Raw genomic sequence first — 27,678 nt, 5'->3', positions numbered from 1 at the left:
AAGTTTCAAGCCTTAACTAACTGCACAGGCGCAGAATGTTACTGGCCACAGGAGCACGTCCAAGGAGGCGCATGGCCAGGGCCGTGCATACACATTTCAAAATTTGATTGGCCAATCCATGGTCAATATTACCACTTAAAGTGTATCTAGGAATGGGCACAACTGTGTGCAAATCAAGTAAGCAAGGCTTATCTAAATATTGCTTGACTCTTCTAGCATTAAGATACGTACACACAATGGTATACTTGATAAAGTCCCGAAATAACCAACACATTTGGCAGCATGAGTGGTCTTTTGACTGAACCACCTTATTATCCTCAGGCAGATAATTAACCTTACTTAAACATCTCCATCTTAACCCAATACTGTACTCTCATAAGAGACTATAGGACCTGTGTAGAGATACACCTGTGTAGAGATACAGCTGTGTAGAGATACACCCCGCCCCCACCCTAGACCCTGTACTCCTGTTCTCCCCTCTGATCTAGCAGATCACAGTTTGGGGCATATCCAGATCTACCTGAGGCCTGAGATTTGGTTCCCTAACCCCCCCCCCCCCCCCCGTCCCGCTACTAACCTTAACCTATCTACATAATAATATTAAAAACTCCTTTAATATTCAATGCATAAAGCTTGCCTACTCCACCTTGACAAAAGTGAATTAGAACTATACCCACCCTTCCAATAGTTGAATTAGATGGTTCGTTGTCTGTTCAGGAATGTATAATTCGTAACATTCTGATTTTGTATACTAAAATACTTAAAATTCAATGTCAATTCAATCTATATGAATGTTATACAACTGTACCACTTGTGTTTATCTTTGTCAAAACAAATAAAAAACATTGATAAAATAAAGATACATACACAGTTCCAACTTTTTCGACCACCTTGTCGTTTGAACGACAATTTGGACGTGTGTACATGCTGTTGAGCGACTGATAACAGCCGGTTGCCTGATCCACTCAGCGCATCCGTTGGACCAACTGTCGTTCAAATGACTGTCAGGTCCGTATGTGTGTACAAACGACTTGTAGTCATTTGTCTAACTAGTAGATATTGAAACAACAAGTCATTTGATCGGTCATTTAATCTAGCCCATACATGTCAAACTCTGGCCCGAGGGCCAAATTTGTCCCTCAGAGCCATTAAATTTGGCCCTCAAGTGGTTTCCCCACTTTGCATTATGTTTGGCCCACTCTAGACCACCTGGGAAGCTGTATTGGAGGTGAAGCCCTAGAACACCAGAGAAACCATATGGGGGTGGTAGGAGGAAAGTACTAAACACTAGGGAAATGCATAGGGGAGGCTGGGAGTTTCTAGACATCAGGGAACTTTATAGGGGAGGGAGGACAACTAGACACCATAGAACTTTATAAGGGAGGAAGGTGGCCAGTAGTCATGGGCATAGGGCCTGCGGTCACAGGGGTCGCCGTGGCGACCGGGCCCGCCTCCTAAAGAGGCGGGGAGGGGACCGGGGGCCTGGACCCCCCAGGTGTTGAAATCCCGGAGGCAGAGCAGGGCTACGGCAAGATGGCTGCCGAATCCCTGCACTAGAGACTATTTGTGTCTCCGGTACAGGGCTTCGGGCGCCATCTTCCCGTAGCCCTGCACTATGCCTGTCAGCGAGGGAGAAACTGGCTGCTTCGCTCGCTGCAGGATCGTCGCTGGAGGAGCTGCACGAGGGAGGCTGGTTGCACGTCGGGGAGCTCACGTCAGAGGCTGGCCAGGTGAGTGAATTTTTTTTTATTTGAACAGGTTTATTTTCTGGTGACTTCCCCCACATAACGATTATTTTCTGGTGACTGCCCCCACATAACGATTATTTTCTGGTGACTGTCCCCACATAACGATTATAACGATTATTTTCTGGTGACTGTCCCCACATAACGATTATTTTCTGAGGACTGCCCCCACATAACGATTATTTTCTGGTGACTGCCCCCACATAACGATTATTTTCTGGTGACTGCCCCCACATAACGATTATTTTCTGGTGAATGCTCCCACATTGCGATTATTTTCTGGTAAATGCCCCCACATTGCGTTTATTTTCTGGTGAATGCTCCCACGTTGCGTTTATTTTCTGGTGAAAGCTCCCACAATGCGTTTATTTTCTGGTGAATGCGCCCACATTGCGTTTATTTTCTGGTAAATTCCCCCACATTGCGTTTATTTTCTGGTAAATGCCCCCACATTGCGTTTATTTTCTGGTGAATTCCCCCACATTGCGTTTATTTTCTGGTGAAAGCTCCCACGTTGTGTTTATTTTCTGGTGAAAGCTCCCAACATTGTGTTTATTTTCTGGTGAATGCTCCCACATTGCGTTTATTTTCTGGTGAATGCTGCCCACATAACGATTATTTTCTGGTGACTGCCCCCACATAACGATTATTTTCTGGTGAATGCTCCCACATTGCGTTTATTTTCTGGTGAATGCTCCCACGTTGCGTTTATTTTCTGGTGAAAGCTCCCACAATGCGTTTATTTTCTGGTGAATGCGCCCACATTGCGTTTATTTTCTGGTAAATTCCCCCACATTGCGTTTATTTTCTGGTAAATGCCCCCACATTGCGTTTATTTTCTGGTGAATTCCCCCACATTGCGTTTATTTTCTGGTGAAAGCTCCCACGTTGTGTTTATTTTCTGGTGAAAGCTCCCAACATTGTGTTTATTTTCTGGTGAATGCTCCCACATTGCGTTTATTTTCTGGTGAATGCTGCGCACATAACGATTATTTTCTGGTGACTGCTCCCCATATTGCGATTATTTTCTGGTGAATGCTCCCACATTGCGATTATTTTCTGGTGAATGCTCCCACATTGCGATTATTTTCTGGTGAATGCTCCCACATTGCGATCATTTTCTGGTGAATGCTCCCACATTGCGATCATTTTCTGGTGAATGCTGCGGACATAACGATTATTTTCTGGTGAATGCTGTGCACATAACGATTTTCTGGTGAATGCTGCGCACATAACAATTATTTTCTGGTGAATGCTGCGCACATAACAATTATTTTCTGGTGAATGCTGCGCACATAACGATTATTTTCTGGTGAATGCTGTGCACATAACGATTTTCTGGTGAATGCTGCGCACATAATAATTATTATCGGGTGAATGCTGCGCACATAACGATTATTTTCCTTCAGACTGGCATCTTGCTACTAATTGCCCTATTTCCTCTGGGTGCTGCGTATGTTTGCGAATTGAACGTGGCAGCCATGCTGCTGGAAAGCGGAATTGATATAGCCATGCCATGCACAGCTATGGGGATTTGGATATGTGTGTGCTTCGGGTGTTGCGAGGGGGGGGGGGGCTGTTGTTGCCAGGAGGGGGGGGGGCACATCCAGATTCCGCATCGGGGCCCAGAGGTTTCTAGCTACGCCACTGCCAGTAGTCATTGAGGTTAGCCCGCGACTAGGCCCCAGTATACAATTTTGGCCTGCGGCTAGGTCCCAGTGTACAGTTTTGGCCCGCGACTAGGTCCCAGTGTACAATTGTGGCCTACGACTAGGTCCCAGTGTACAATTTTGGCCCGCGACTAGGTCCCAGTGTACAATTTTGGCCTGCGGCTAGGTCCCAGTGTACAATTTTGGCCGCGGCTAGGTCCCAGTGTACAGTTTTGGCCCGCGACTAGGCCCCAGTGTACAATTTTGGCCTGCGGCTAGGTCCCAGTGTACAATTTTGGCCCGCGACTAGGTCCCAGTGTACAATTTTGGGCCGCGACTAGGTCCCAGTGTACAATTTTGGCCCGTGACTAGGTCCCAGTGTACAATTTTGGCCTGCGGCTAGGTCCCAGTGTACAATTTTGGCCTGCGGCTAGGTCCCAGTGTACAATTTTGGCCTGCGACTAGGTCCCAGTGTACAATTTTGGCCCGCAACTAGGTCCCAGTGTACAATTTTGGCCCGCGGCTAGGTCCCAGTGTACAATTTTGGCCCGCGACTAGGTCCCAGTGTACAATTTTGGCCCGCGACTAGGTCCCAGTGTACAATTTTGGCCTGCGGCTAGGCCCCAGTATACAATTTTGGCCCGCGACTAGGTCCCAGTGTACAATTTTGGCCCTCGACTAGGTCCCAGTGTACAACTTTGGCCCGCGGCTAGGTCCCAGTGAACAATTTTGGCCCGCGACTAGGTCCCAGTGTACAATTTTGGCCCGCGACTAGGTCCCAGTGTACAATTTTGGCCCGCGACTAGGTCCCAGTGTACAATTTTGGCCTGCGGCTAGGCCCCAGTATACAATTTTGGCCCGCGACTAGGTCCCAGTGTACAATTTTGGCCCTCGACTAGGTCCCAGTGTACAACTTTGGCCCGCGGCTAGGTCCCAGTGAACAATTTTGGCCCGCGACTAGGTCCCAGTGTACAATTTTGGCCCGCGACTAGGTCCCAGTGTACAATTTTGGCCCGCGACTAGGTCCCAGTGTACAATTTTGGCCTGCGGCTAGGTCCCAGCGAACAATTTTGGCCTGCGGCTAGGTCCCAGTGTACAATTTTGGCCTGCGGCTAGGTCCCAGTGTACAATTTTGGCCCGCGGCTAGGTCCCAGTGTACAATTTTGGCCCGCGGCTGTTATAATTTAAGTAGGCCTCAGTTACTTGGCCTGAGTTTTATGTAAAAGGCTTGTCCGCAGTGTATGCCTTTAAAATCAATAGAGGTTTTGTGATGCAGGCAGAGGCATCTCAGGGTCTGCGTGTAGCAGAGGATACACGCAGATACTGAGAACATGTTCCTAAAAGAAGGCCATCGGCCTACTCTGACCTCCACGTACACCACAGGAACAGTAAACATCGGCCATATTTACTAAACATCCACATTCCTGCATTTAGGTCAAATGCCTCATTGATTATTAATCAAGTAGGTGGGTATGATGACACCACGAGTTGGTCCACCAATAATCTGATCTAGGGGGTGGCGAAGATGATGTCATATTTAACTCTTTCCTAGTCGGTATTAAACCCGGAGTGAGTGATGGAGAGAGCATTCTGCTTCTTCCTTCCGCACTAGCTCGCAAGGCTGACTGGGACCTCTAAGCATGTTCTTCCTTTCTGTAATCTGATATAATGTATGCTGTACATAGGTAGTTTAGTGTAACGTAGTTAGGAAGAAGGTACCTGATTGACTTCAGCAGGGAGTCTAATCACGAGCTTGTAACGCAACATGAAGATTGGCATGGCTAGGATATGATGAATGTATCTATCTGTATTCCTGTTTCCTGAATAAATAACGTAAACATTGAAGAAGCCTGAGAAAGTCTATCTCCTGTTTGCTGTGTGGAGAGTCAAGTGATCTCACAGTCTGTGAGACGGTGGTGTCAAAGCAAGGTGATATAAGAACAGTTTATAACAGCGGCTAGGTCCCAGTGTACAATTTTGGCCCGCGACTAGGTCACAGTGTACAATTCTGGCCTGCGGCTAGGTCCCAGTGTACAATTTTGGCCCGCGACTAGGTCCCAGTGTACAATTTTGGCCCGCGACTAGGTCCCAGTGTACAATTTTGGCCCGCGACTAGGTCCCAGTGTACAATTTTGGCCCGTGACTAGGTCCCAGTGTACAATTTTGGCCTGCGGCTAGGTCCCAGTGTACAATTTTGGCCTGCGGCTAGGTCCCAGTGTACAGTTTTGGCCCACGACTAGGTCCCAGTGTACAATTTTGGCCCGCGACTAGGTCCCAGTGTACAATTTTGGCCCGTGACTAGGTCCCAGTGTACAATTTTGGCCCGTGACTAGGTCCCAGTGTACAATTTTGGCCTGCGGCTAGGTCCCAGTGTACAATTTTGGCCTGCGGCTAGGTCCCAGTGTACAGTTTTGGCCCACGACTAGGTCCCAGTGTACAATTTTGGCCTGCGGCTAGGTCCCAGTGTATAATTTTGGCCCGCGACTAGGTCCCAGTGTACAATTTTGGCCCGCGACTAGGTCCCAGTGTACAATTTTGGCCCGCGACTAGGTCCCAGTGTACAATTTTGGCCCGCGACTAGGTCCCAGTGTACAATTTTGGCCTGCGGCTAGGTCCCAGTGTACAATTTTGGCCCGCAACTAGGTCCCAGTGTACAATTTTGGCCCGCGACTAGGTCCCAGTGTACAATTTTGGCCCGCGACTAGGTCCCAGTGTACAATTTTGGCCCGCGACTAGGTCCCAGTGTACAATTTTGGCCTGCAGCTAGGCCCCAGTATACAATTTTGGCCCGCGACTAGGTCCCAGTGTACAATTTTGGCCCTCGACTAGGTCCCAGTGTACAATTTTGGCCCGCGGCTAGGTCCCAGTGAACAATTTTGGCCCGCGACTAGGTCCCAGTGTACAATTTTGGCCCGCGACTAGGTCCCAGTGTACAATTTTGGCCTGCGGCTAGGTCCCAGCGAACAATTTTGGCCTGCGGCTAGGTCCAAGTGTACAATTTTGGCCTGCGGCTAGGTCCCAGTGTACAATTTTGGCCCGCGGCTGTTATAATTTAAGTAGGCCTCAGTTACTTGGCCTGAGTTTTATGTAAAAGGCTTGTCCGCAGTGTATGCCTTTAAAATCAATAGAGGTTTTGTGATGCAGGCAGAGGCATCTCAGGGTCTGCGTGTAGCAGAGGATACACACAGATACTGAGAACATGTTCCTAAAAGAAGGCCATCGGCCTACTCTGACCTCCACGTACACCACAGGAACAGTAAACATCGGCCATATTTACTAAACATCCACATTCCTGCATTTAGGTCAAATGCCTCATTGATTATTAATCAAGTAGGTGGGTATGATGACACCACGAGTGGGTCCACCGATAATCTGATCTAGGGGGTGGCGGAGATGATGTCATATTTAACTCTTTCCTAGTCGGTATTAAACCCGGAGTGAGCGATGGAGAGAGCATTCTGCTTCTTCCTTCCGCACTAGCTCGCAAGGCTGACTGGGACCTCTAAGCATGTTCTTCCTTTCTGTAATCTGATATAATGTATGCTGTACATAGGTAGTTTAGTGTAACGTAGTTAGGAAGAAGGTACCTGATTGACTTCAGCACGGAGTCTAATCACGAGCTTGTAACGCAACATGAAGATTGGCATGGCTAGGATATGATGAATGTATCTATCTGTATTCCTGTTTCCTGAATAAATAACGTAAACATTGAAGAAGCCTGAGAAAGTCTATCTCCTGTTTGCTGTGTGGAGAGTCAAGTGATCTCACAGTCTGTGAGACGGTGGTGTCGAAGCAAGGTGGGTGATATAAGAACAGTTTATAACAGCGGCTAGGTCCCAGTGTACAATTTTGGCCTGCGACTAGGTCCCAGTGTACAATTTTGGCCCGCGACTAGGTCCCAGTGTACAATTTTGGCCCGCGGCTAGGTCCCAGTGTACAATTTTGGCCCGCGGCTAGGTCCCAGTGTACAATTTTGGCCCGCGACTAGGTCCCAGTGTACAATTTTGGCCCGCGACTAGGTCCCAGTGTACAATTTTGGCCTGCGACTAGGTCCCAGCGAACAATTTTGGCCTGCGGCTAGGTCCCAGTGTACAATTTTGGCCTGCGGCTGGCTAGGTCCCAGTGTACAATTTTGGCCTGCGACTAGGTCCCAGTGTACAATTTTGGCCTGCGGCTAGGTCCCAGTGTACAATTTTGGCCTGCGGCTAGGTCCCAGTGTACAATTTTGGCCTGCGGCTAGGTCCCAGTGTACAATTTCAGCCCACTTTGTATTTGAGTTTGACACCCCTGATCTAGTCTATTGTTCTATTCAGTCCATTGTCCATTATCAAGTTGGTTAAACAGAATGTATATTAGGTAAATTAGCATATTATATTGTTGATCAGTGTGTACATGACGTCTGAACGACTTGTTGTTTGCACCTCAAGTCTTTCAAACGACCATTTTAAATGACAATCAGGCGAAAAGTTAGATGTGTGTATGCACCTTTAGAGATGTTGGCTGTCATTATGTGTATACACTGTCTGCAGTGATATCTGATTACCATGCATTATTAATTAATCATTCTGATCATGTGCTTTCTGTTTTTTGTGTGTGTGTTTTTGGCCATGATTTATTATTTATTGATGTCAAGAACCCCAAAGCTCACAAACTTGGTCATTGAGTGACCGTGTGTCAAGGATACAAAAAGTGGGCAGAGACGAGAACCAAATGTTTAAATGGGAAAATGTATACTGTCGCCATTTTTACTTTCTTAATGGCAGAGTTCTCAAACTTGGCCCAGTTGGTCACTGTGTGACTGGGATTAATATTCAGGAAAGTGGGTGGAGTCTGCAACAGCCAATCAGAATTCAACTATTGATTTTAAGGAGGAATATTTAAAGTGAGGCCTCTACCATTACCAGTATAAGAATGCCAGCAAACCCGTTACAGTTGGTCATTGGGTGATTGTAGCTTTGCCTCCTTTTCTGAATTTGAATCCCAAACAGCCAATCAGATTTGTTTGATAGATTTCAATGGAAAAAATTAAAACTGCTTCCAAACTGCTTCCATTCTCACATTATTGATGCCAAGGACCCCAAAGATCACAGCCCTGGTTATTGACTAACTGTGTGTAAAGGTTACATACAGTGGCTGGACCCAACACCAACCAAATACATACCCGAGCAACGCAGGATTTTCAGCTAGTATAAAGATATATTTCTGACACATTTGCCTGTCACTTGCTACTGTTTGTTACAAGGTTATCAAAAGAGTAGAACTTCCAAAACAAAAAAAAGTATTACCGTAATCTATATCTTCAATATACAAAATTGCAAAAACGATATCTTCAATCACAAAAAAAAGGTGCATCCATCTTTTGTGTTGCCTCTCCACCTACATGTGGTAAGAGTTTTTCTCTTATGTGTAAAATCAATAAAAAGAATGTTGAAAGGGGGAAGGGGGGGAGGGGAGGAAGGCGACAATGTCGGCTTGATTTGGGTTATGACAACCCTTCTTCAGGCCTTATTAGTACAAAACAGATCTGATAAAGAGATCAAAAATAGTCAATGATTGAACAGGGTGAAGAATCTGGACACAACAAAGCCAGGAAGGACTGTCCCTGGATGCAAGCAAAAGAAGTCTCAGCATAGGAACGACATGTCCGTACATCTCGTGGATACGCTCATTGTATGTGTAGGATGTTGATGCATCCACCGTTAGCTTAGGGACCACACTAGGTGATTGGCCTTGACACCATCAGAGGGGCTCACCCGACATGCCTGTTGGATATGTGGCACCAACAATGTGGTTTATTTAGGGGTGTTGGATAGCTGGCGGCTAATGCGTGAGTTTTTATCCCAGGGGTCTCTGTAACAACTTCATCTAAAAGGTTTTTTTTCCCCTTAAACACCAGAGCAATAGCGCTCCTTCCATTCATTCACCTATAGTTTTATTACTACTTATGACAACAAAACAATCTATATCATTTTTTTGCCACCAATTAGGGTTTCTTTGGGGGGTACTTTCTGCTAAGAATGATTTTATTCTAACTGCATTTTAACAGGAAAAATAAGGGGAAAAAAATTGAAAAAAATTATGATTTAAGTTTTCAGCCATTATAGTTTTAAAATGATACATGCTACTGTAATTAAAACCAATACATTTTATTTGCCCATTTGTTCCGGTTATTGCAACATTTACATTTTTCCCTACTACAATGTATGGTGCCAATATTTTATTTGGAAATAAAGGTGCATTTTTTCAGTTTTGCATCCGTCACTATTTACAAGCCCATAGTTTAAAAATTAACAGTAATATGCCTTCTTGACATACATATAAAAAAAAAAAGCTCAGTCCCTAAAGTAACTATGTATGTATTTTTTTTAATTGTATATATATATATATATTTTTTTTTTACAAGAAAAAAGATTGGGTAACTATTGTGGAGTGTGGGAGGTAAGGGGTTAGTTTTAACTATTAAAAAAAAAGTTAATAAAAAATAAAAGATTTTAGATGTAATTGTACTATTTGGCCACAAGATGTCCTTGCGCATAACTTCCCTATGCATAGTATTACTACGCAAAACAGGAAGTAATGCGTGGACATGTAAGTATCGTTTTTTGTAAATGACGACGCGTCTCATAGACGGCCCTGGTCATTATATGGGGACTTAGATCGACAAATGGGAACTGTGTTCCTATTCATTGATCTCCCGTCTAGCAATCAGCGGCGGTAAAGAGAGCAGGAGCGCGTGGGGTGGTGAGCGGGAGCAAGGGGGGAATATCTATGCCCCTGCATGGTAAAGCAGGGATGTAGATATTCGTGCCCGAAGAGGTTAAGTGGTTAAATGTTGCTCAACAGGAAAAAATGACTTCAAAAGCTAGCCAGCCAGGCATGTACAGATGTACAATGCACAAAACTTATAGCATTGTAAGTAATACAAATCTATTATCATAAGAAACAAAAATAAAATATTATAGATCTCCGTTTTCATTTTTCTTTTATCGTTTCGCCAGAAAAATCTGCACTATTTCATTTTCTTGATTAACTGATAAACATGGCACTACAATTTTAAATACATTTTCTGTATTTGAATCAGTCACTTTCTTCTCTTCTCCTGGTATTCCCCTGTCGCCCCTCCGCTCCCCATACACAAGATTTATCCTTATAAAGTGCAGAGATTCTACCAGCCGCCTTCCAGTGTCAGAATTCCCCGGACACTCCGCTGAACGTGTGAGTATTATGATTATTCCTCAGGATCTGTGTGAGGAGAAGGGAGGGGGCTGCTCACAGCTGCAGACTTGTCACTTCTGTCACATCTCCGCTCCTCTAACATCAACATTATCTTGTAAAATACTGTCAGTTTTTTTTCTCCTAGAAACTTCACCAGTGTGAGCTGTGCTGACTTATCTTCAGAAATGTTATGTGTTACATGCAGCTCCCCCCGACACCCTGGCAGTGGCATGGTCCATGGCATGATGGATAATCTGGATCCGATAAAAGCAAAGGAGGCATTTCAGGGTTACCTCATGTGTACAAAAGGGTAACCCCTGAAACATGTGTATGTGATGATCTCTTTTTACAAATGCAAGTTTTACCACTTCCATACAAGCAATCTCTGGGCCCTTAAAGGAATCATCAATCAAAATAGGCTGCCCCATGATATACTTACCCGGGGCTTCCTCAAGCCCCTTGCTAACGACATGTCCCACGCAGCATCTCTGCTCACAGCCACCGGCCCGGGGTCCCTGCCAGTGCAGAGGCCAACCTCCCCTACTGTGCATGCACAAGCACCTTTGTCAATCAAGTCTATGTTGTCCACAGTGTACTGCGGACAACGTGGACTTGATTGACAGCGGCACTCGTGCAGGTGCATTAGAGGGCGGCCTCGAGGTTGGCCTCTGCACTGGTGGGGTCCCCGGGCTGGCAGCTGCGAGCGGAGATACTGCGTGGGACATGTCGGCTGCAAGGGGCTGTAGGAAGCCCCAGGAAAGTATACCATGGGGAAGCCCATTTTGATTGATGATTCCTTTAACAAACAGAGACTGAAGGCTTGTAAAAACGGGACTAATAGACATCATGCCGCACTCAATTGCTGCTACCGCCGCTCTCCCATCGATGTAGCCCCCCTTGCTCTGCCATCGCTATGACGGCAGAGCTTCCTGAGCCGGTCAGGAGTAGGGATGATCCATGAGATGCAAATTCGCCGAGTTGATGCAAATGTATGCAGCTTTAAATTGGACCAATCAATTTAAATCCAAGTTTAAATTAATTGGTCCATTTTAAAGCTGCATTTATTTGCATAAACATTTGCTTAAACTTGGAAGAATTTGCATCTCTTTAATCATCCCTAGTCAGGAGCTGATTTAATTGGCTCCTGACCCTGTGATCAATGCGAGCCAATGTGATTAGCTCCTGACCCCATGACCACTGTAAGCCAATGAAATCGGCTCCTGACCGGCTCAGGGAGTTCTGCTGTCATACCGACGGTAGAGCATGGGGGCTGCATCGGTGACAGAGCGGTGTGTTTGGTGATACCCTGGGGAGGATTGAAATCTATGCCATGGCAGAGATAACAGATGCCAAACAGGGCATAGATTTCAATCAGCGCGGTACGGAAGCGGTTGATGAACCTTTTGAGAGCCTCCCCTGCATTTATTGAATTAAGGGCCCTATTCCACTAGCTGCTGATGTGAAATCGGATCACTAGCCTTTTTTTTAGAAACGCAACAACATTTTAAAAACGCAACTCATTGAGGTTAGGTTAGCACAGAGGCCTCTCATAAAGCAATACCTGCATCAACATTTCAGGAAAGAATGCAGATCGTTTCTCGCAGGGCTATGGAGTCGGAGTCGTGGAGTCGAAGTCGGGGCAATTTTGGGTGCCTGGAGTCGGAGTCGGGAAAAAATGCACCGACTCCGACTCCTAATGAATTTAAACTGTAATTAAATATGATAAAATGTTCTATTTCTCAGATAATAGTCATCATAAATAATTTATACATACAGTAATAGCTGTGCTCAGTCCACAAAAATGAAATAAACAAATCAAAATTAGTTACTTGTGCTGCTTCAATAAAGCAGTCCCCGTATTTTTTAAGTCAGATATACACATCTGATTGTGACTGTATATATGATGTGTACACAGGAATCTCTTATATATACTAAATAACATCTATGCTGTAAGTATAAAGCCTGATGTGTAGCCGTGTCACTAATAGAGATGGTCAATGAGATGGAAATAATTCTGCGTTGATTCTGATTTATGCAAATTCTGATTTTGCTCATTAAATCAAATAATTTGATATGTTGTTAAAATTTGGTTTGGTGACTACGAACTAAATGGTACCTGAGAAGGATGAAAAGAAAAGTTTTATACATACCTGGGGCTTCCTCCAGCCCCCTTCAGGCTAATCAGTCCCTCGCTGTCCACCTCCATCACCTGGATCTTCTGCTATGAGTCCTGGTAATTCAGCCAGTCAACGCAGTCCGGCCGCATGCCTCTTCCACAGCCAGGAGCGTTCCGTACCTACGCAATAGTGCTGCGCAGGTCTAGTACGCTCCCAGTGGCAGAGTGTGTGCATGCGCACTACGCCAGACTGGCTCAAGTACCTGGACTCATAGCAGAAGATCCAGGTGGCAGAGGAGCACAGCGAGGGACTGATTAGCCTGAAGGGGGCTGGAGGAAACCCCAGGTATGTATAAAACTTTAATTTCATCTGTCTCAGGTTTACTTTGTTACACAGTAGTACTATACTCTACATATGCACTCCCCACAGAGCTGCAGGGAATCCACTGAGAATGCTGTGCACATTGAACACAGAGGTGTTGTCTATCACCCATAAACCTGGTTCAGATTGTGCATGAAGAATGTGTAATAGAGGAAGAATCTCCTTATTCCCCTGCAGAGTACCTCCACATCACTCTTACATGCACCCACACTTACATTGCCAAGGGCCTGATAGATGTTCTTTGTTCTGGACTGTACCTTTTACAAGTACTCTTACCAAGGACTAGTTTTAGTCTACGACTAAAGGGAATAAATATGGCAGTCTCCATATCCTTCTTACTTCAGTTGTCTTTTCAAATTCCTAAGCGTTGGCAGTTAAGAGACGATGTTCATGTTACATACTTTCAATCAACAAGATTGTAATATGCAACTTAGAGGAGTCGGAAGAATCCTAAACTGAGGAGTCGGAGTCAGAGTCGGTGGATTTTTGTACCGACTCCACAGCCCTGGTTTCTCGTACCAGTAGGGTATTGGATTTCAACCTGGCCACATGGCAAGTACTACTATTTTATTGTGATCAGAGTCACACTTCAACACGCAGATAACAGTTAAGGTGGATACACACCATACATTTTTTAAATATCTTTTCAATTCAAGAATTGCAATACATTTTTCTGACTGATTGTAACAATATGAAAATCTGACCAATGTTCCACACACGTGTGTTCAATTTTTTGCCAATTATGAAAAAGTTGATTGAAAACTCTGAAAAAAATAGCTTGGGCCCGTACATCATTTTTAATTTAAAAAAATACATTTTATTGAATTAAATGAGAAATTGAATCAGTTTTCTTGTCCAAATAAAATAAATCTTTTAATTTTTCAGAACAACCAATTGTTTTTATAAAATTGCTGTAAAATTGGATCATTTCATTGTTTGGTGGTCACCTTTAGAGTGAGAAGAAAAATAAAATATTTAAATAAACTTAAAAAATGTAAATACATTGGAAAAGTTGATGATATATATTTTTTCTCACCATGCCATTCTGTCTATACCAGTTACCACCAAAACTTGGAGAAGGCCTCATCTCCAGATCCACCTTCTGTGAGATAATTCCTCAAGTTTCTGGTGCTCTCTGAAAATATTCCTGCAGGGCCCAGGGTTCCTCAATGCTAAGGGAAGGTAAGAGTGTTATACACATATATGATGTGGTGGGGTTTACGGTACTTCAGCCAGCTTTGTTATCCAGCTCATACATTGTCATTGGGTACCGCTGCTCATGGATCTAGACTTTAAAACTACATTAGCTTTGGCTGATCACTACATGTCTTTTGCTGCACTTAGCTGAAAGACTACAGCCAGTTTAACAAAATATGTCAGTGTGGTAAGCAGAAAATTATAACCAGTAACCTCTCCCTGAATATCTCCCGCCAAGCTATAGGAGCCTAGGACAAGCAGTGAGAAATCCTACCAGCATGGAGGTTCCCCTTAGCTCTAACTACCAATTCTCTAAATATAATAATGTTAGAAATCATTTTTGATAAATTTGACAGACATGCTTTAAAAAAACCAAACGAAAATAGGTTTTACAGTGAGCCAGTCTGCTTGCTACCATCATAAAGTTCTATAGTTACCATTCTGGTAAAAGCAGCAGATTTCTGGCAGCACTACAGGACAATTACTTGACTTAAATGGTAACTGAACCAACTAGGGGGAATGCGTTACTGGATCTGATCATTTCTAATAGACCAGATAATGTATCAAATGTGCAGGTTCAAGAACATTTGGGAAATAGTGATCACAACATGATAACGTTTGATCTGGTGACTGATAGGCCACGGGGCAGCGGGACCACTAAAACTATGAATTTTAGAAAAGCAAAGTTCAATCAAATGAGGCAGGCGCTAAGTTTGGTGAACTGGGATAATGTACTACAAGGGGAGGACACTGAAGGGAAATGGCAAGCTTTTAAACTTATACTCAATCAATATTGTAGTATGTATATCCCATATGGAAACAAAATATCTAGGAATAAAAAAAGGCCTCCATGGATGAATAGAAAGGTTAAAGATAAAATGAAGAGGAAAAAGAATGCCTATAAGGTCTTAAAACAGGAGGGGACCGAGGCTGCACTAAGCAATTATAAGGAGTGCAATAAAAATTGTAAAAAAGAAATTAGGCTGGCAAAGATTGAAGCTGAAAAACAAATCGCTAAGGATATCAAATCTAACCCAAAAAAGTTTTACAAGTACATTAACTCTAAAAAAAGAAAGGTTGACTGTATAGGACTCCTAAAGGATGAGGGTGGGAACTCAATGGTGGATGACCAAGGTAAGGCAGAGTTATTAAATGCTTTCTTTGCTTCTGTCTTCACAAAAGAAACAGCACTGTTGCAAACTACAGAGGCGGAAGAGTCTCAATCTTCTAACTGTAATATTAAATACTTAACGCAGGAAGAAGTGAAGGCAAGACTAAATAAATTAAAAATAGACAAGGCACCTGACTGGGATGGCATGCATCCTCGGGTCCTAAGGGAATTAAGTTCAGTTATAGATAAACCCCTTTATCTTATCTTTTGTGACTCTCTTGCAACTGGCAGAGTCCCAGTGGATTGGCGTACAGCCCACGTTTTCCCATTATTTAAGAAGGGCAAAAATCAGATCCAGGAAATTATAGACCTGTAAGCTTAACATCAGTTGTATGCAAACTATTTGAGGGGTTACTAAGAGATACTATACATGACTTCATAGTAGAAAATAATCTTATTTCTCAGCATCAACATGGGTTTACTAAAGACAGGTCCTGTTTGACTAACATGCTCAGCTTTTATGAGGTAGTGAATGCTAATATGGATATTGGGAATGCTGTAGATGTGATATACTTGGACTTTGCAAAGGCCTTCGACACTGTTCCCCACAGAAGTCTGGTGCAAAAGTTGAGGATGCAAGGACTGGGGAAGAGTCTGTGTTCATGGATGGGGAACTGGCTAATGGACAGAAAACAAAGAGTTGTGGTCAATGGATCGTACTCAAAATAGGAGACTGTTAGCAGTGGGGTCCCACAGGGGTCTGTTCTAAGGTCCAGTGCTCTTCAATTTATTTATTAATGACCTAGTAGATGCAGTAGTGAGCAATGTTGCTATTTTTGCAGATGATACAGAATTGTGCAGAATCATCAACTCTCAGGAAGATAGTGTCATATTGCAACAGGATCTGGATAGGATGGCTATATGGGCACATACATGGCAGCTGAAATTCAATGTTGACAAATGTAAAGTCATGCATTTTGGACATACTAATGGTCTAGCACCATACAAAATAAATGGGATACAGTTGGGGACATCAAACTTGGAGAAGGACGACCTAGGAGTACTCATTGACAACAAGTTAAATAATCGTACTCAATGCCAAGCCGCTGCAGCTAAAGCGAACAAAATTTTGGGATGCATTAAAAGGGAAATAAAAACTTGAGATGCTAGCATAATATTGCCCCTGTTTAACTCTCTAGTAAGGCCACATCTGGAATATGGAATTCAGTTCTGGGCACCACATTACAGGAATGATATTGCAGTTTTAGAGCAGGTGCAGAGACGAGCAACAAAATTGATACGTGGGATGGAAGGTCTCACTTATCAAGAAAGGTTAGATAAACTGGGTTTATTTAGTCTAGAGAAAAGACGCCTTAGAGGGGATCTAATTAACATGTATAAATACATCAGAGGGCAATATAATAGCTTGGCGGATGAGCTTTTTGTCCCTAGGCCTTCTCAAAGGACTAGAGTACATGATCTGCGCATGGAGGAAAAACGTTTTAGCCATTTATTTAGGAAAGGGTTCTTTACAGTAAGAGTGATTGAGATGTGGAATGCATTGCCACAGGAAGTCGTTATGGCAAACTCTATACCTGCATTTAAAGGGGGCTTAGATGCTTTCCTTGCGTTGAAAGACATCCATGGCTACAATTACTAGATAATGCCTAATGATGTTGATCCAGGGATTTTATCTGATTGCCATTTGGAGTCGGGAAGGAATTTTTCCCTTTTGGGGCTAATTGGACCATGCCTTGTAAGGGTTTTTTCGCCTTCCTCTGGATCAACAGGGATATGTGAGGGAGCAGGCTGGTGTTGTACTTTATACTGGTTGAACTCGATGGACGTATGTCTTTTTTCAACCAAAATAACTATGTAACGTCCCATGCCATCTAGGCCTCTGGTATACGTGACGGAACGCGACGCCACGCTGGTCCGTTTACTTCAGCATAACGCACTAACTTATTTTATTTTTTTTGTGAATAACATTTGGCATTTAAAAAAAACACTTTTCTATAAATAACAATGCCCAAGCTGTTCCGTTCAGTTGAGCGCGCATGCAGCACCGGCACACCTAAGGGCCTTACAGACCTGTTACCGTCCAATCTTGTGTGGCTGCATGGTCGCGTAACTAGTTAGCATGGTGGAGCTCCAGGGCCTCTGTTATCACTGTGCTGTGTTTGCACTATTGCATAGCTCTGTGTATGTGTGATACTCCACAGACAGAACACTGTCACTGATGCACAGGTGTGGCCCCCTCTAGTGTGATATAATTGTGTGCCACAGCCCACATTACACAAGCAGCAGACTACCACCACTGCAGCAGGGCCTCTGTTATCACTGTGCTGTGTTTGCACTATTGCACAGCTCTGTGTCTGTGTGATACTCCACAGACAGAATACTGTTACTGAGGGGATGGGGGAGGAGGAGACCTTTTGAGACTTCAGTCAGGAAGAGGAGCTTGCCATCTCTGCATCCATCCTTGTTCAAAAGGGGTCTTTCATGCTGTCCTGCCTGTTGAGAGAGGGACCCCCATATAAAAATGGTTAAAGGAGAACAACCTGTACTGGGTGGCAACGCTACTGGACCCTCGCTATCGGCACAAAGTGGTGGAACTGTTACAGAGGTCTCACCACTTTTAAACCCTTAGCTCCTCTTGATGTTTGTAGGCCCCTCTTAGTAAGCGTACTGTGATGCCCAAGCCTGGTTGAGTGGGACACTCCCACTCAAAACATTAACTGTTGTTTTAGAATTTTTGGGGGGTATAACAATACAAAATAAACTAAATAAAAGATTATTCAAAGCTAAATCAGTTTTGGAAGAGATCTAGAGCATGATCCGTGGGAAGAACAATAGAAGCAAGAGGAAACGCTGTTCAAAACGAGGTAATTATGTGGACGATGGGCTAAAAACGATGCCGGTTGTTCCTAACAGTTAAAGAAAGAAGAGCTTATCGCACAGCTGAGAAAGGCTCATGGTGAAGGAACTGCCCGGACAGGAAAGCCAGCTTGTGGGCATATTTGCAGGGTGCTGGCACTCAGATGATCCCAGGCCAGTTGCAGTACATTTGGCACAATTTAAAAGTCAACCTTAGTAGATGGTCAGGGCTGAGGTTTGCAGTGTTCATTACACAGATATAGCGACTGGGAATCCCACATCCTTGCCTGAGATGGTGAGAGAGCAGGAAGAAATCCACCCAGTCGCGGTTGGTTACAGTGTTGTCCACCACCACAAAACGTGCATGGGTGGCCCCGGGCCCCACCAAAGCAGGGCCCTTTCCGTCGTTCCCCCAACGCAGGCGTCTCTACTCCCGCGATTCATCACTCCGGGGTGTCAGAGCTTACTTCCCCTGAAACTGCTAAAAAGAGATACTGCACTAAGGGCCTGATTCACAAAGCGGTGATAACTCAGTTACCACGCCTAAAAGTCTTTAGGCGTGATAACTTTTGCACTAGCGAAGTTATCACCGCTTTGTGCTATAATTCGCGCGAAGCTCCTGCGCGCAAACGCGCACGCAAAGTCCCATAAGGTTTAATGGCCGCTTCGCGCGAAGCACGGTGCACTGCGGGAGTTTGTGCGAATTCCTTCAGATCAAGATAAAGGGCTTTTCACAGGCGTGCTAACTGTTAGCACCGCTTTGTGAATCAGGCCCTTAGTCTTAGCCAGAAGGCAGAGAAGCGATTCCATTGCTTGCAAGTCTCCACTGCGTGACTCTGCAGTGGAATTGGTAGGCAGGCCAGCTGCCAGCCTGGCTGACAGCTGCTGTCTTAAAGAGAAACTCCGACCAAAAATTGAACTTTATCCCAATCAGTAGCTGATACCCCACTTTACATGAAAAATCTACTCCTTTTCACTAACAGACCATCAGGGGGCGCTGTATGACTGATATTGTGGTGAAACCCCTCCCACAAGAAGCCCCTCCTACAAGAAAAGTAGGTACTTTTTTGGCAGTTTCCTGTCTGTGAACCTTGTTGCATTGTGGAAAATAGCTGTTACAGCTGTTTCCAACTGCCAAAAACAATGCAGCAGCGACATCACCTGCCAGCAGTAAAATGTTCACTGGAGTTCCTCTTTAGCATTTCAGAAAAAAAAAAAAAAAAACATTGTAGAATTTTATTTTATAAAAATTATTTTTTTTTTCAATTTTCAAAATGTCAAAAACACAAATATGTTATATATGTAAGTATTTTTTAAAAATAACCTTTGTCAAACAAGGTAAACTAAAAAAAAGGAGGGTGCCAGTTCACGCACAGCAGCCACCACCAGTTCACGGCGCACAGCAGCCAATGCCACCTAGACCACCACACTTTCCTTCTCATTCTTGGTTCTTCAAACACCTTGAGGCCTGGAACCCACTGCAAAACGCTATCGCTAGTCGCAATCGCTAGCGTTTTCTATGAGCGGTTTATAAGCAATTTCATGAGTGTTTTAGGGAGCGATTTTAAAAAAGTGTATAAATTTGCCAGCGGTTGTGTAGCGATTAGCGTTGTAACCTTCTTGCCGGTTATCCGGAGCTCAGCTTGGGGTAACCTGCGCAGAAGGATTTCTCCGGCCCCGCTGGGCCGATTTTCGATCGCCGCCGCTCACCGCCAATTAGCCGCTACCCACCGTGCCGCCCCCCCTCCAGACCCCTTACGCAACCTGGTCAATCAGTGCCAGGCAGCGCTGAGGGGTGGATCGGGATTCCCTCTGACGTCCCGACGTCCATGACGTCGGTGACGTCATCCCGCCCCGTCGCCATGGTGACGGGGGAAGCCCAGCAGGAAATCCCGTTCTGAACAGAATTTCCTGCTTGCAAAGATCGCCGGTGGCGATCAAAGTGGGTAGGGGGATGCCGCTTGTCAGCGGCTATCATGTAGCGAACCCTGGGCTCGCTACATGATTAAAAAAAAAAAAAAAACTTAAAAAGTGCTGCGCCGCCCCCTTGCCGTCAGAATTGGAACGGCAAGGGGGTAAAGTCTGATCGGTCCTTTCAATTAATTTTTTACAGTGTGCAGTAACTTTAAAACTCTCTCTGTGCAGGTTTTGAAGAGCGATTACGCCAGTGATTATATACTTAAAGAGAATCTGTATTGTTAAAATCGCTCAAAAGTAAACATACCAGTGTGTTAGGGGACATCTCCTATTACCCTCTGTCACAATTTCGCCGCTCCTCGCCGCATTAAAAGTGGTTAAAACAGTTTTAAAAAGTTTGTTTGTAAACAAACAAAATGGCCACCAAAACAGGAAGTAGGTTGATGTACAGTATGTCCACACATAGAAAAATACATCCATACACAAGCAGGCTGTATACAGCCTTCCTTTTGAATCTCAAGAGATCATTTGTGTGTTTCTTTCCCCCTGCATCTCTCATGCACTGAAGTTTCAGGCTGCTCTTTTCTTCCTGCAAACAGCTTTGCCCTTGTCTGTAATTCCTCACTATGTGAAAGCCCAGCCAGCTCAGAGGACGATTTATCCAGCTTGTAAAAGATAAGAGATAAGAGAGAAGCTGCTCTAATCTAAATAATACACAGGCAGTGTGCAGAGAGGGGCCTGGAGGGTGGAGATGCATCACAGGACCACAACACTGAAGAACTTGGCAGCCTTCCAGACACAGGCCTGACAAGTCTGACAAGAGAGAGATAAGTTGATTTATTACAGAGACAGTGATAGTAGAAAGTGCTGCAGTAAGCCAGAACACATTAGAATAGCTTTTGGAACTTGTAGGATGATAAAAAACAGGATGCAATTTTTGTTACGGAGTCTCTTTAACATTGAAGCGCTAACGCTAACAAAATGCTGCATGTCCTGCGTTTGGGATTTTGCTAATCGCAATCGCTTCTGTGGAAGTTGCCCCATCCATTTACATTGGCAGAGTGTTTAGGGAAATCGTTAGCGTTTTATCATGCTCCCTAAACGCTCAAAAAATCGCTCTAGTGGGTTCCAGCCCTGATGGGGTTTCAGGTAGCCTGCATTCCATTGCTTGCAAGCCTCCACTGCATGGCTCTGCATTGGAGTTGGTGGTAGCACCACCGTCATGAATGGCAGGCAGTCCTGCAGCCAGCCTGCCTGACACCTGCTCCTATCGTAACATTTCAGGAAAAAAAAAAAAACATTGTAGAATTTAATAAGAAGTTTTTTTTGTTTTTTTTTTCCAATTTTCAAAATGTCAAAAACGTCAAAAAAAAATGTCAAAATGTCAAATATGTTATATATGCATGTATTTTTCAAAAGTAACTTTGTCAAACAAGATAAACTAAAAAAAAAAAAAAGGCGGTTGCCAGTTCACGCACAGCCACCACCACCACCACCACCCTCCCTTCTCAGTCTTGGTTCTTCAGACACCATGATGGAGTTTCAGGTAGCCTGCCATTCATTGTTTCCAGGCCTCCAATGCGTGGCTCTGCAGTGGAATTGGTGGCACCACCCCCACGAATGGCAGGCAAAATTATCATTGAAATTATATAAATAATACCTTGAAATTTTACATTTTTTATAAATAAATTTGTATTTTTTAATTTGTTATAAAGAACAAATTATACATAACTTATTTTGAAAGTTATATTTAGTAATAACTTTCACAAATAAGCTTAAGAAAAAAATAAAAATTCAGCAGCACCCTGAGCCCGTCTGCCTCAGTTGAGCGCACATGCAGCGCCTGCACACCTAAGGGCCTTACAGACCTGGTAGCGCTCAATCTCGGTAAACGCAGCATTTGGTCTGTCAGTGTGAAGCGGGCACAACCCTTACATTACCACTCTGGACATTTTAAAGCAGCCCTTTTCCTCAAATGTAGGAATGTTCTGTGATTTCTGCACTATAGGAATTCAAAGCCGACTCTGCATCAACTACGTAACTTTTGGTGGGACTTTTGGCATGGATACCCCTCTGCCATGCCCCTGTTCAAGTGTTAGACTCCATGAAACTAGTTTTCCATCACTTTTGTGACCAGAAACAGTCTTTGTAGTTTGGGAAAATAGCCTGCCCATTGAAGTCTATGGAGATTTGTGCGAATCCAAACTTTTCCAAGATGTTTGGATTGGACGCTCGCAAACCCAAAATCTGAACCAACATCATTAGTCAGTTGTGGTTTCTGGAGTGTAGAGGGGCTTGTGACGAGAGTGTGTGTGTGTGTGTGTGTGTGTGTTTGTGTGTGTGTGTGTGTGTGTGTGTATACACACAACACACAGGGGCGTAACTTTAAGGCTACGTTCACATCATGAAACGCGGATGGCTGTGTGTTCGGAACGCAACGCGTACGAGCGCACGCCATCTACACTTCTATGCATTGCGTGGCTGATCCCATTCACTGAAAGTGAAAACTGAAAATGCCTTTTGGTAAAAAATGCGTGCAGCATGCGCTCCCGGACTGCACTGGTCCGGAACGCATGCAGTGTGAACATCAGTCTATGCGTGTCGGGCTCCTGCACGCGTTGCCAAAACGTGGATGGAAACGCGTGCAGTGTGAACTGGGCCTAATACGCCCAAAAATTGGTGCCTTGCATGCACTGTGTCCCCTCCCATGTATGTGTGCAGCTCCTATCTCTGCATATATTGCAGAGCAGCAGCAGAGCTTCATACCTCGTTTTGGCGGCGGGGCAGGACCTCTTCACTTCTTCTTCAGTGTAGCTGCACCATGTAGCCTATCACCTTGTGGCTCCGGGAGTCGCATCAGGTGATAAGCTACATGGTGTAGCTACACTGAAGAGGAAGTGAAGAGGTCCTCTCCCGCTGCCAGAACGAGGTATGAAGCTCTGCTGTCGCACTACACTGCAAGGCGGGCGGCGGGGGGTTGTGGTCGTTCAGGGGGTTCTGAAGGGGGGGGGGGGGGGGTGATGTGCAATTTCAGTGTTTTTTCCATGGATGCTATTTTACCTAGATATGCCTCTGCATCAAGTCAGGTACCAGCTTGATGATGTCATCAAGCTGGGACCCATATATAATGGTAAAACTGCTCTAGTCCATAAGGAATAAACAGGTCTAGGAGGAGAAAAGTGGTTAAGTGATATGCCTAATTAATTTCTAATGTAATGAAAATCTTTACTCAAGACAGTCAAAGTACTTCTGAACCTGGGCAAAATATTTTAAATAAAGTGCATGGTGGGCTTGGTTACCTTTTAACAAGTGTCCTGGCTCTGGTCTTTGCCATTTCCTGTCACCGGTCCTCATTGCTCCTGTGTCACCTGGAAGGTCCAAGCGGTGCATAGCTAATGGCAAGTGCACAGTGAAAGAAAGCGAGTGCTTGCTTTGTCCATGCTCACGTGACGAGGAACTTGCACCATCACAGGTCCAGACCACGCACCGTCACAGGTCCAAACCATGCACCATCACAGGTCGAAACCACGCACCGTCACAGGCACCATCACAGGTCCAAACCAAGCACCGTCACAGGTCCAAACCAAGCACCGTCACAGGTCCAAACCAAGCACCGTCACAGGCACCATCACAGGTCCAAACCAAGCACCGTCACAGGTCCAAACCAACACCGTCACAGGCACCATCACAGGTCCAAACCAAGCACCGTCACAGGTCCAAACCACGCACCGTCACAGGCACCATCACAGGTCCAAACCAAGCACTGTCACAGGTCCAAACCAAGCACTGTCACAGGCACCATCACAAGTCCAAACCAAGCACCGTCACAGGTCCAAACCATGCACCGTCACAGGTCCAAACCACGCACCGTCACAGGCCCAAACCATGCACTGTCACTGGTCCAAACCATGCACTGTCACAGGTCCAAACCAGGCACTGTCACAGGTCCAAACCAAGCACTGTCACAGGTCCAAACCAGCCACTATCACAGGTCCAAACCAGCCACTGTCACAGGTCCAAACTAGGCACAGTCAGGTCCAAACCAGGCACTGTCACGGGTCCAAATCACACACCGTCACAGGCACCATCACAGGTCCAAACCAAGCACTGTCAAAATGGGACGTTTCCTTGATTTCATATTTGACTGGAGGATTCAGTCAAATATGAAAATGACTAAACACCGGGAAAGGGGAGGGTTGGGGAAGGGGGGCAAGACATTAAAGGGAACCCGAGGCTGCCATATTTATGTGCTTTAAACAATACCAGTTGCCTGGCTGTCATGCTGATCCTGTGTCTATAATATATTAAGATCCTTAAAGAGTAACTGTCAGGCTGTAAAAGCTAATTTAAACCTCTATTCTCCTGCGTTAAACACTTTAGAAGGAAGCCAAAAAGGCAATACTGAAGTTAAAAATCTCTCTTACTTTGATGTTTGCTGATCAGCAAGACTCTTTATTCCCAAGCTCCTAAGGAGGCCGGCAGGCCGCATAACAGATACTGCAAAGCATGCTGGGGCTGCTTCTTCTCCCCACTGCACTCCCTTGTTCCTCCCCTTCATTTCCCTATCCCGCCCTAAGGCTGATTTCACAGTAAGAAGTTACAGGCTCATGTTACAGCAGCTTGTATCTTGCAGTCCAGCTCACAACACTGACAAATCAATGTGCTGTTCACAGGGCACATGTTCTGTTAGAGTATAATGCATGAGTCCGCTATTGTTCCTAGCCACATGTCTAATTAATGTTCACTGCACAGTAGTGTTGTCTGGATCATGAACCATTAAGATCTTTGATCCTGATCTTTTTTGTGAGTCGAATAATCAGGAAGCAGGGTAAGGGAGGATATTACATCACAATTGGCTTCATAGGAGACAGACAAACATGGAACCTGCCATGAGCTGTCAGGAGCATCAATCTCTGCAAATACTATATAAAAATTCTGTGAAATCCAAACGTGGACAGTGAAATGCATATGTAATGGAAGTACAGCCAATATTTAGCTACTGATATATGTGTTTTTTTTTTTCCCTGAGACCCTATACCTAACAGCTCCTCTTTAACAAGCATGCAGTAGAGTAGGTACTCTGACTAAGCTGACTCAGCTTTTCCTGGATTAGCCATATGCTTGTTCCAGGGTTTTAACTCAGACACTACTTATGCCAGAAGATCAACAGGGCTGCCAGGCAACTGGCATTATTTACAAGGAAATAAATATGGCAGCCTCCATATCCCTCTCACCTCGGGTTCCCTTTAAGCAGTACGCCACCATGCTGCCCTATAGGCGTGGCAAGCATTTGTAAGAATCTATATTTTGGTTGCTATTGGCAACAGCACAACACACCTTTTGCTCCGGCACCAGCAACTACTTAGAGCTGCTACTCACAGCGACAGCATACAGGAGATAGAGCGGAGACAGCCCCCCTCACCTTTCAAAGGGGTTTATTCAGCAATCAGGCATCTTGTGTTACAGGTTGATTCCTTCAGAGTATAAACAGTCTTTCCTATGTACATCACATATATTTACAGCATTCAGACAGAAAGCTAGTATTCTAACTAGGAAACATAGAGAGTAGGATAGCTGGAAAGTAAAGTATCTCTGCCATCTTGTCTCCCTATTTTATATGAACATCAAAGAGTTAAATTCTGACATCACCCGAGCTATACCCCCAAACCTACAATTGGCGGGGCTGGGCATGTGACCCACATCATCATCTAATACACCAGTGCTTTATAACCTAGTTGCAAAGAATGCAATGTTTTTTTTAAATATCGGCTTTGTTCCGTTCCCATTGTCTAACTGTCGGGGCAGTTAGACCTGATAACCCATTATGTGGCCTTCCACAAGGAACATGTTTCTTGTAACTGACTGCATAATTTCTCTCAGAGAAACTCTGCTTAAAGAGACCCTGCATCTCAAGTCTTTACTAGACTTCAGTACCTGAGACTAGAATACAAGTATTCTAACAGCATTCTAACAGCATTCTACTAAATACATGGATCCAAGGGTGTAACAATAGCCCCGGCGGGATGGGGGCAGTATCTGGGGTGCAGGAGCCGGGGGGTACCTGTCCTGTATGCAGTTATTGCAGCAGTGTAGTTATCCATTACCTGCTCCTGGTGGTGGCAACAAAAGAAAAATAATCCAGGAGCAACAAGCTTGCAAGATGCATAATAATACTGCATTTAATGAATCCTCTTAAAGGGAACCTAAAGCGAGCCTTCCATATGTATTTCCTTTTAAGCAATACCAGTTGCCTGGCTGTCCTGCTGATCCTCTGCCTCTAATACTTTCAGCCATAGGCCCTGAACAAGCATGCAGCAGATCAGGTGTTTCTGAAAAGCCCCTTAGCATGCCTAAAGAGACTTTGCGCGCTAATACACGTGCGCAAAATCTAGCGCGAAATGCCGCACCGGGTGTGACTATAACGTCGCACTGGGTGCCCCTAAAACGTTGCACCGGGTGCACCCAAAATGTTGCACCATGGGATGTTTTAGGGGCACCCAGTGTGACATTATAGTTGCACCCGGTGCAACACTTTGTGCGCACCGCACAGCACTAAACTTTGCGCGCAATCAATGAAAGCTTTGGGCGTGCTAACTGCTTAGCATTCTAGTTAGCAACCTTTTGTGGATCGAGCCCATTGTGTGTAGGATTTAGCTTTATTGGAACAAATCATTCGCTAAAGGGGTGTCTGCTTCAATGCACAGCCAGTGTTATTATTTTGCATATCAAACTGCAGAGTATTTTCTCTGAAAGCAAAAAAAATATATGAAAAGCTGTGGTGTCACAGACAGTTACAAATGTTTATAACAAGTTACATTTCCTCTGCTCTCTGCAGACACTTCAGTCAGAGACACAGGAAGCAGGACTTTCTCTCACACACAGGGTTAACAGATGCACTGTGAGGGAATTCCCCTCCCCTCATGGCTCTCTCTCCCATCAGATTAGAGCAGACTTGCCGTCAGTTTAGAGTAAAAGGAATTTGATACAGTAAACAAAAGAAATAAGCAAGTGAATTGTATACATCATTATTTACCAGCACTTAAGGAACTCTTTCAATCCCAGGTAAAAAACAAAACAAAACAACAAACATGTTAATCAATAGTGTTCCTTTTAGAGGATTGGCAGAATACTGCTTAGTGCTGGCGGGGTCAATCTCTCGCAAGCAGTGACTGTAGTGCTAGTGTAGTGCAGAGACAATCTCTTAACAGCATACATTTACAGCAAGTCAGCAAGTACTCCCACAATTTCAAAACACGTTTGTTTTCTGTATTTTAGAGAAAAAATAATACTGAATGCTGCACAAGAGAAAGGGATGTGTGCTCTGACCAGTCAACTCCTGACTTAACCTTTTCGGGACCGCGTGCATTAGATTCTACGCCGCACTTGTGGCTGTTCTAGCCTGATGCGGCGTAGAATCTACGCCGGCCCGCAATTTCCGCTCCCGACGCGATCGTGCGCACCCGGAGGGG

This window comes from Hyperolius riggenbachi, chromosome 4 (genome assembly GCF_040937935.1).
Source record: "Hyperolius riggenbachi isolate aHypRig1 chromosome 4, aHypRig1.pri, whole genome shotgun sequence".
NCBI lineage: Eukaryota > Metazoa > Chordata > Amphibia > Anura > Hyperoliidae > Hyperolius > Hyperolius riggenbachi.
Note: the sequence above shows the minus strand (reverse complement) of the source record.